The 11,255-nt window shown below is 38.2% G+C and overlaps 1 non-coding gene across 1 annotated transcript; it reads left to right on the top strand.

Annotated features, from left to right (window-relative positions):
• Window positions 1-289: 289 nt before the first annotated feature.
• On the top strand, window positions 290-395 carry LOC121210773 (small nucleolar RNA R71). Its single transcript, XR_005905889.1, has one exon. It is a non-coding gene; the product is annotated as a small nucleolar RNA R71 (small nucleolar RNA).
• The last annotated feature ends 10,860 nt before the right edge of the window (window positions 396-11,255 follow it).

The raw sequence follows: 11,255 nt of genomic DNA, 5'->3' as shown, positions 1-11,255 counted from the left end.
ATCACCGGATGCACCTGCGTAGAAACACATAAGCCATCAATCTTTTTATTTAAGAGCTCTACCTGGTTTGATAACATGGTGACCGTGTCGAGGTTGAAAACACCAGCTGCTTTTTAGGCTTTGTCCTTATGACTTGCCACTGATAATTATTCAGTGGCATCTCTTCAATGAACTCATAAGCCTCCTCAGTGTTTTATTATTTAAGGTTCCACCGGCCACTGCATCGTCAATTTGTCTCGTTGAGAGGTTCAAACCATTGTGGAAAGTTTGAACCTATAGCAATAAAGGTAATCCATGGTGGGGGTAGCTTCTCAATAAATCTTGTATCTCTCACATGCATCATATAGTGTTTCTAAGTCCATTTGTACAAAAGAAGAGATATCATTCCTTAACTTTGCCATTTTGGCCGGTGGAAAGTATTTGAGTAAAATATTTTCGGTCATTTGTTCCCAAGTAGTGATTGACCCTCATGATAACGAGTTCAACCACTGTTTAGCCTTATTCATTAATGAAAAAGGAAATAATCGAAGGAAAATGGCATCATCAGAAATGCCATTTATTTTGAAAGCACCACAGAACTCTAAGAAGTTGGCCAAATGAGTATTTGGGTCTTCATCCTGCAAACCATCAAATTGAACAAACTGTTGAATCATTTGTATAGTGTTAGGTTTCAGTTCAAAATTATTTACAGCAATTGTAGATCTAACAATACTCGATTCAGCCCCCAAAATTAGGCTTATCATAGTCGTACATAGTATGAGGAGTGGGATTCTGATTCACTGGATTTGCGGCAACAACAGAAGGCAGCGGATTATTTTTATTTTCAACCATCTCCTCAGTTGTAGTATGGATATCATCCTCTCGCTCTTCCTCTATGTATTGTAGACTTTGCCTTATTACTTTTTAGTTTCTACGAGCTGTGCTCTCAATCTCACTGTCAAAAAGTAAAGGTCCTGACGGGTTCCTCCTAGTCATAAACTAGAGACACTTGCCAGAAGCAATTAAAAATAAAAATTTAGAAAAGAAAAATTAAACTAAAAATAAAAAGTAAATTGAAATAAAAGTAATAATGGCTAAATTAATAAAAATCAAGTGTTCCTAGTATCTTAGTCCCTGGCAATGACGCCAAAAACTTGATGGTCGCTGGACTAACTAAAATTCGACTAAGGGAAGTGCACCTATTGAATAGTAGTATAGTTTTGATGAGACCAAAAATATCGTATCCACAAGGACTAAAAGTACTAGTAATTACTATCCTTTTATTATATAGCCTATGAATTGAAAGGATGTTTTCTCAACTAAACTTAATTATCTAATTAACTAAGAATGCGACAGAAATAAAAGTTGGAAAATATTCTTTGGAAAACCGATGGAGAATACAATACCTAAGGAAGAATCCACCTAGACTTCACTTATTACTTCTGAATTAGACGATTTATTCATTTGACTCAATTCGTACAAATCCCTGATTTATGTTATTATCTCTCTCGAGACTAAAAACAACTGACTCGAGGTTGATTAATCAAAATCTCTTTCTAATTAAAACCCCTATTGTCACATTAACTCGACCTATGGATTCCCTTATTAGATTTGACTCTAATCTGACAGGTTTATGTCATCCTATCTCTAGGATTAAATGCAACTCCGCTTAATTATAGAGGATCTATTCTTAAACAGGGACTTTTGCTCCATTGAATAAGCACATCAAAACTGGAAGTAATATCCTGAAATATTAAAACAAGGATTAAATCTCACAATTAAGAATAAGAACAAGTATTTATCATATAATTCAAATAGTAATAAGATCCATCTTAGGTTTCAACTTCCCTAGGTATTTAGGGAATTTAGTTCACAACAATAGAGGAAAACATCTCAAAATTGAGACAACAATAAAACAGAAAGAAACCTAAAGAACTTCTAAGGAAATTGAATGGAGATCTTCAGTTTTGAAGGACATCTTGCTTCCGAGCTGATTCCGATGGCTATTCTTGAGTATTTTCTGCCTTCTACTCTTCGTGTCCCCTTTGATCCTCCTCTAGGGTGTTTTTATAGACTTTGGAATGCCCAAAATAGCCCAAATTTAGCCTTTTCTAAATAGAATTAGACTTGTGCTCGACAGGGACACGGCCGTGTGCCACGCCCATGTGAAAGTGCTCAAGCCGTGTGCAATTCTGAGTTGGTTTAACGTCTACACGGCCATGACACACGGGCGTGTCGACTACCCATATGTCACACACGGGCATGGGGATTACCCATGTGGAAGTGCCTAGGCCGTGTGAAACACTGAATTAAGCCCATTTTGTCCCTTTTTAGCCCGTTTCTTACTCTTTTGCTATTCTAAGCTTTCCTGAGTATAAAACATTAAATTAAAAGATTAGGAGCATCAAATTCATTAAATATTATGATAATCCTTCCAAAAATATGCCAAGCATGGGGTAAAAATATGTATATATTATGGTTTATCACTCATTCGCTCATTTGCTTTGCTCCTTTGTTGATGGCTCTCCAAGGTGACCGACCAAGGGCTCTTTAAGAGAATTTAATGCTAAAATCTCTATAAAGAGGTGATCCTAGGTGTGGAAAATGGAAAATGCTAATGAGAATTGAGAGAGAAGATAGGATGATGATGGATGAGGGATGATGAATGAGGGAATGAAGGGGTCTTATTTATAGGTGAAAATAGGTGGATAGTTTACTAAAAATAGCTGGGTACTTCTTCCATGAGTGGCCAGCCACAATTAGTGGAATTTGAGCTGATTTTTGCTTGATTTTTAAGCAATTTAATTGTCAAAATAACTCAGGACTGAGACTCGATCAAATAAAAATCTTCGGGCAAATCTCTAATTTCTTCAACAGTGCAACGACCTTGTGTAATTAAACCAAAAAGTGGTTTAAGTGGACAACCATGTGTAGCCAAACTTTGGTTGACTTGGTCTTCAATTTGCATGATTTTTGTAGTCCAACAAAGCTATCAGACCTGTCCAAAATAAATCAATAAGTTAAAGGACCAAATAATAAAATTTATCTAATTTAAATAATTAATTACAACCCAAATTATTTATGAAATATTTAAAAATGAATTATTAAATATAATTTTATATTTTATTATTTAATTTAATCATGCATGGCCCGCTTTATGTCTTAAAAATATAATATGTTCAAATAAAGCTAAAATAAGCCATTTTATGCATGAAAACTATATAATAAAGCATAAAATCACATCTTAATAATTTCTATGTCCTAATTTCATATTTTCACATATTTCATTAATTTACTAAACAATTACTTAGTTTTAACAATGAATTTAAGTAAAATGGTGACAAATTACATAGGAAAAATCCTATATATTTTTCAGTTTACACACTCCCAATCTTAGATCATTGCTCGTCTCGAGTAATGTTTATGCACAACAAAATGGTCTTGCTAAGGCAAAATTGCTAACTATGTAAGCAGCATCAATATTTCCCCCATAATCATGCATTAATAACTTCATGTTCATAGATCTTTTTTATTAGCAAGTAATTCATATGCAAACATTTATAGAATTTTGTACTAAGTTTCAAAATATGCCAACATGAATCATAGTTTGTATGTATGTCACAGCCATAGATAACATTCTTCATTTAATATAATTTCTTATCAATCAAGTAAACAATCATAAGGCTTATTTATGATCTTTATATGTTGAACTTAGCACTTCCTTTCCACTAATGTAGGTGACATAATCATCAAATCAATAGGTCTTTTATAAGGTTGTAATGGGGCTCGGTTAAAGGTAGGGATTTTAAGAGATGAGACATTTTGGTTTCAAAATCTTAACCTTTAACTTTGTCTCGGATTTCCCAAAATACAACCTTTTTCTTTAGGTGAACCTTTGGAACACCCCCAAACTTATTTTGAACTCAAGTTCATACATTTTTCCTTTTTGGAGACTCAGCAAACTTTTCTTCGCTCTTCCTTCGTTTTTTTTAAGCATGAGCACATACATCTTTATGAAAATTTCCTCAAATGCTGATTACCAAGACAACTTTAGTTAAGATGGGTGCACAAAATTAGGATAACTTAAAAAGATGGTAATGTTGCTTATAATGCAGGTTCATTGCAATAAACAGGCCTTTAGGCTCAAAATTACAGTTTCAAGGATCGAATATCATAAGGTTGGCTTGAAAAGGCTCAAATAATCCAAAGAAATAGTGCCTATATCATTTTAGATTTTTATGTCCCCTAGGATTTAGCCTCAAGAAAATTAGTAAGTCAAATCTAAAGATATGTGTACCACCCCAAACCCGGCCCAGACGTTATGGCCATATCTGACGTGTCACATGGACTTACGACTTAGTATGCATTCGTTGGTTTAAGTAATTGGGGTGGTCTTTGTAAAAACAACGGTTGAATGAAAAACCAGTTTATCAATCTTTAGGCTATCCATTTGTTGTGCTTGTTGAGTCTTGGAAACGTTCATTAATTTTGAAAACCCGCGCAGCCTAACAATAGCAGTTTTGACATAGTATAAATATAATCAAAAAATAAAACCATAACGGAAAAAGAAATTTAAATAGCAGCCTTATTACAACTTAAAACCCAAAATTAAATCAGAATATAAAATAATAAAAATAAACTAACTTAGAAAAACTAACTTTGCAGACGATGTGGCCACTCCGAATCCCTCATAGCTCCAAGCCCACTATGGTTGGGGATTTCCTGCAGAGATGAAAATAAAGGGTGAGTTCGGTAAACTCAGTGTGTAACATAACCCAACCATAGCCCAAAACAGACCAAACCTCAGAGTCAGACTTATCTCGGCCTTGGCCCAGTACAGAAATCAGAATGAAATCCATAGGTCCATAGCAGATACAGAACAAATATATCATGAATGAAGAAATCCCAACCCAGAGCCATCCATAACACCCCCGTACCAGCCTTACACCATATGTGGAGACTACTCGACCTAGCCAACCGCTACATACCACAGAAATTGCAGCGAGGCTGCCAGATATTGTGATGAAGTCACCAGATACAGATATTGTGGCTAGGCCACCAGAACAGGTATATATATATGGGGCGAAGCCACCAGATTGCAGCGAGGCTGCCAGATATTGTGACGAAGCCACCAGAACAGAAATATGTGGCGAGGCCACCAGATTGTAGCGAGGCTACCAGAACGTTTCTTCCATCAATATAAACCCATGTCCCATGCAACAGAAATAATATTTCATGGCATACGTATACAGAAGCAGAACATCATGCTTTTTAGAAAAAAATAACCCTAGGGGTAAAATCTTAATTTTGCATGCATAAGGGTATTTCAGTAATTATTACCTATTGCTAAGGTTTCATGCTCATTCTAACCTTTACCAAGTAATCAGACGTACTTACCTCATCTTTTTATCAAAGTGGGCCCATTGGCCCATTGGCCCATTGGCCTGTTTTCGGCCCATTAAGCCCAAAAATACCGTTGTGCACGAAAATACACACTCTGCACTCTAATCATCCAAATGCACCATATTCATTAACAACTGTCTCACGAGCGCTCGCACGCTCGCGAGTTTACAAAATACCAACGTTTCGGTATTTCAGCTTTTACCGATTCAGTCTAAGGGAGGGTGTCGTTTACACACCTGGTTGATGACGATTGATGATGATATCTCCCACGTGATAATCTTGTTAGGAGACTACAGTTAATCCGCGCTCCAAACACTCTTAGCTAATGCCCAACCCAAACGAGCACGTCACAAAGTGAAAGGGATCAGCCAAGAAGGGTCCTACTCTCCTCATGGTTTGCTCTATTTAAAGCCAGCTCACCATCCACTCTTATGTTAGCTTCCCGATGTGGGATCCCTCCATCACCAGAGTTTAAAACCAACACCAACTCTTGTCGTCCCAACATAGTAAAATAATCAACCTTTGCGTGCCAAGGGATTCGAACCAAAGTCCTCTCACATGCCAACTCACGCCACCACCACTAGGCCATCAACTCATTTGTGACATAAATCCAACACATTAAACTTTAAAGCGCACGTACTTGCTTCTAGATTTATTGAAAAGAAAAAACAAAATATATTGTAAGAGCCAAGACTTGAACCTTGGACCCCTTGCTTCCTCTATGGCGTCACTTCCTTGTCCCCTAAGTGGCGCCACCTTGCCACTACTACACCACACTCCTTTTTGTGTCATCTTTTACCCCTTTACTCTTAAAAGCCCAAACGCCAATTGCATCACCTGTTCATAAAATTAAAATTTCGAAGACTACCAGGGACTTAACTTAAGTTTGGGCCTTCCAATGGTTTGGGCCTTCCAATGGTCCACTAACCTACTAAAATATATATATTAACCAACCAGAACACACACAAATTTTAAAAATCACAGAAACACAAAAAACCCGAAAATTGGAGCGTTACAACTCTACCCTCCTTAAAGAAATTTCGTCCTCGAAATTTTACCTGAATCAAACAGATGAGGATATTGTTGACGCATCGCCACTTCTGGCTCCCAAGTAGCTTCCTCTCTGCCATGATTACGCCACAGCACCTTTACTAGCGAAACTAATTTCCTCCTCAAAATCTTAACATCTCGATCCAAAATCTGCACAGGCTCTTCCTCAAAAGTCAAGTCTGTTTGGACCTCGATCTCTGCAACCGGCACAACATGAGTAGGGTCAGAACGATACCGCCTTAACATGGAGACGTGAAAGACATCATGAATCCTATCCAACTCTAGAGGTAGCTCCAACTGATAAGCCACTGGACCCACTCGCTTAAGAATCCGATAAAGCCTAATGAACCACGGACTTAACTTGCCTTTCCTCCCAAACATTAATATTTTCTTCCAAGGTGAAACCTTCAAGAAGACCATATCACCCACAGAGTACTCAATTTCCTTGCGCTTCAAATATGTATATAACTTCTGTCTATCAGATGCTTCCTTCAACCGGTCTCTAATCAACTTGACCTTATCCTCAATATCTGCCACCAACTCAAATCCAAGAACCTGTCATTCACCCAACTCGGTCCAACAACTAGGTGTACGACATCTTCGTCCATACAGTGCCTCATAAGGAGCCATTCGAATACTTGCCTTATAACTATTGTTGTATGCAAATTTTGCCAACAGTAAGTAATCCTCCCAACTGCCTTGAAAGTCGATAACGCATCCCCTCAACATGTCTTCCAGAATCTGAATAACCCTTTCTGACTGACCATCAGTCTGTGGATGAAAGGCTGCACTAAAGTTCAACCGCGTACCCAATGCCTCATGCAACTTTTGCCAAAACCTAGATGTGAATCTAGGATCTCGATCAGAAATAATCGACACTGGCACTCCGTGAAGTCGCACTATTTCTGCCACATACAATATGGCTAACTTCTAAAGTGAATAATCAGTACGGACAGGTATGATATGAGCAAATTTGGTCAACCTATCCACAATTACCCAAATCGAGCCCTTCTTCGACGGTGTCAAGGGTAACCCACTCACAAAATCCATGGTTACCCTCTCCCACTTCCAAAGTGGTACTTTCACTGGCTGCAAAAGTTCAGAAGGTAATTGATGTTCAGCTTTCACTTGCTGACAAGTCAGACATTTTCCTACAACTTCTGTTACCTCTCGCTTCAATCCAGGCCACCAATACAACTCCTTTAAGTCGTGATACATTTTACTCCCTCCAGGATGCATAGCACACAGACCTCCATGAGCTTCTTTCAGAATTGCTTGCCTCAAGTCAGAGTCCTTCGGAATACAAACTCTACCTCGGTAACACAGAACTCCCTCACTATTCAGTCCGAACTCAGAAGTATCCTCATTCTTAACTTGCCGGAATTCAGAAACCAGGGACTCATCCCTCGATTGTTTTTCCTTAATCTCATCCACCTAGGTTGACCTAACTTGCAATTCTAGTAACAGACTATCGTCGTCATACAGACTCAAATGAGCAAACATGGCTCTCAGATCAGATACAGTTCTACGACTTAGGGCATCAGCCACCACATTAGCTTTGCCTGGGTGATACTCAATCGCGCAATCATAATCCTTAAGCAACTCTATCCATCTCCGCTGCCCAAGGTTCAGCTCCTTCTGAGTCAGCAAGTACTTAAGACTCTTATGATCTGTGTATATAATACATCTTTCTCCGTACAGGTAATGTCTACAAATCTTAAGCGTAAAGATTACCACTGCCAACTCCAGATCATGAGTAGGATAGTTAACTTCATGTCGTTTAAGCTGTCGCAATGCATAAGCAACCACTTTACCCTTTTGCATCAGCACACAGCCCAACCCTACATGTGATGCATCACTGCATACGGTAAAATCTTTTCCAGACTCTGGCTGAATCAGTACAGGTGCCTCGGTCAGAACTTTCTTCAACTTCTCAAAAGATTCCTGTTGTTTCTCAGTCTAAACAAACGGTACTCCCTTCCTTATAAGCTTTGTCAAAGGCGCTGCCATCACAGAAAATCCTTCCACAAACCTTCTATAGTACCCAGCTAAACCCAGAAAACTTCGAATTTTCGACACTGACCTCGGTGGCTTCCATTCCAGAATCGCTTCAATCTTTTGAGGGTCCACCTTGATCCCTTCAGCAGAGACAACATGCCCCAAGAAAGTTACCTCTCTCAACTAGAACTAACACTTACTAAATTTCGCATAAAGCTTCTTCTCTCTCAACACTTGTAGCACGATATGAAGTTGCTCATCATGCTTCTCCTCAGTTTTAGAATAAACCAGAATATTGTCGATAAATATGACCACGAATCGATCCAAGTATGGCTGGAACATTCGATTCACCAGATCCAAAAATGCCGCAAGTGCGTTCGTCAACCCAAATGGCATAACCAAGAACTCATAGTGACCATACCGAGTTCTGAATACCGTCTTATGAATATCCACCTCCTTAACCCTCAACTGATGATACCCAGATCGAAGGTCAATCTTGGAAAATACTGAAGCTCCTCTAAGTTAGTCGAAGAAATTATCGATTTTCGGTAGTGGGTACTTGTTCTTAATCGTCAGTTTGTTCAACTGTCGATAATCGATGCACATTCGCATTGACCCATCTTTCTTCTTTACGAACAACACTGGTGCTCCACATGGAGACACACTTGGTCTAATGAAGCCTCTATCCAATAACTCTTGAATTTGGGCTTTCAGCTCCACCAACTCCTTCGGTGCCATCCTATAAGGTGCAATGGACACTGGTGCCGTTCCAGGCAACAAGTCGATTCCAAACTCAACCTCTCAATTCGGGGGCAAACCTGAAAGCTCCTCTGGAAAAACATCTTGAAAATCCTTGACGGTTCTAATTTTATCCACTGTCAGATCCTCAGTTTTTGATTGGCTTAGAAATGCCAAATAAGCCTCACATCCCTTTCGAATCCACTTCTCGGCTCTCAAAGTCGACACCAAATTAGATAGATAATCCCTACGCTCGCCTATCACCAAAACCTCCTCATCCTTTGTGGTCTTTAACACTATTCGCTTAGCAGCACAATCCAGAGTAGCCCTATGTGACAGCCCTAAAGTGACCCTAGTCGGAAAGCGGTTTCGGGACCGCTAAACCGAGTCACCAAATTATTTGAATATGATAATTATCGTCTAAAATATGTGAATATGAATGTGTGAAAGTTTTAAGCTTCGATTTAGTTAATTGCATGTGAATTTAGTCAATAGGACTTATGTGTGACACTTTTGAAATGTGATAGGTTAATCTATAAGGATCTATTAGTGCATGTAATCAAAGGGGTGGACTTGCATGTCAATTTCCCCATTTAATTAGTAGTGGCCGGCCATGACAATAAGGGTGGACAAAATGTGATGGGTAAAACATGTCATAAACATGTTGTGTTAATGCTTTATGTTAGAAATGATAAAATAAGGAGCATGGTAATAAAATAATGAAAAGGAAAATGATGAAGAAAAAAAAAGAAAAAAAGTTCTCATGTTGTTGAACTTGGCCGAATAGAAGAAAGAAAAAGAAGGGAAAGAGCTTGGAGAAAATCAGCTATGGTGGTTCACTAGACTAAGGTATGTTGATGTTGTTCCATGAGATTCATGCATAGTTTTAGTTGTTAGCTTGAGTTCTACCTAGCCCATGGTTTAAATCTTTGCTATGAGATGGAGATGATATTCGACCATGGGTGTTGTCTTCTTGGTTGGTGTTTGATGTTGTGGTGATGAGGCATGAAGATGAGCTAAGTTTCAACTAAGGTGGACTTGTGTTGATGTCATTTGCATGCTAAGTGTGAAGCTTTGTAGTGGTACATGAAATGGTGATTGATGACTCTTGGATTTTCTTTTTAGCATTTTTGAGTTAGACATTAAGTTCTTTGTTTAACCCATGACCAAAATTGAAATGGTATGGTGTCTTGATGCATTCGGCCATGGTAGGAAGTAGATGAGAATTGGTAGTAAGGTGAAGTGCAAATGTTAGTATTTGATTACTAGTGTATAAATGTGTATTAGCCGAGTTTTGAACTTGAAACAAAATGGTATGTAGTCAATACAAGTAACCATATTTGTAGGAAGTATTAAGCATATAATCGGCCTCAACATGGACATGCATATTCGGCCACATGAGGTAGATGTGTTGCATGTATTCGGTTAGAGGCAAGCATATTGATGCTTTTATCTTGGCTTAGATAATCGGCTAAAAGAGAGTGTGGGCTAAAATGTTGAGTTGATACATGATTTCGTATATATGTGACTCTAATGTCTAATGTATATATGGGATAAGTACCTTGAGTTTCTCTTTTTGATGTTAAAATGATTAAATCAATTTATTTGTTAAATTAAGCTCAAGAGCAAAGGGGAACTAAATCCGATAAAGGGAAGGAAAAAGTGATCGAATAGCCGTCGAAATCGTTCGACAACATCCGAGGTAAGTTTTCGAGTAATGAAACTTAGTTTACGATTTGATTAAGTCATGACGTATAATCATAACAAATATACGGTGATATAATGACTCTACTTGAATTATATGTTGAGTTAATTAGTCTATACGTATGATGGGTAGCCGTATGTGCATAGAGATCATGTCATAAAGCAAACCAAATCATGCTGTTTGTATGTGGCTATTGAGCCGAAAATGGGAATGCTTAATAATTGACTTGTGTTTGAATTCTAGTTATGAAAATGAAATAAAGATGTATCATGATTTACTGATATGTGCATGAATATTCGGATGATAATTCCGGGCTAAGTCCCGAAGGCATTTGTGCCAGTGACTAATTCCAGGCTAAGTCCTGAAGGCATTTGTGCGAGTT

Source organism: Gossypium hirsutum, chromosome A11 (genome assembly GCF_007990345.1).
Source record: "Gossypium hirsutum isolate 1008001.06 chromosome A11, Gossypium_hirsutum_v2.1, whole genome shotgun sequence".
Taxonomy (NCBI): domain Eukaryota; kingdom Viridiplantae; phylum Streptophyta; class Magnoliopsida; order Malvales; family Malvaceae; genus Gossypium; species Gossypium hirsutum.
Note: the sequence above shows the minus strand (reverse complement) of the source record. Positions and strands in the feature narration are given on the sequence as shown.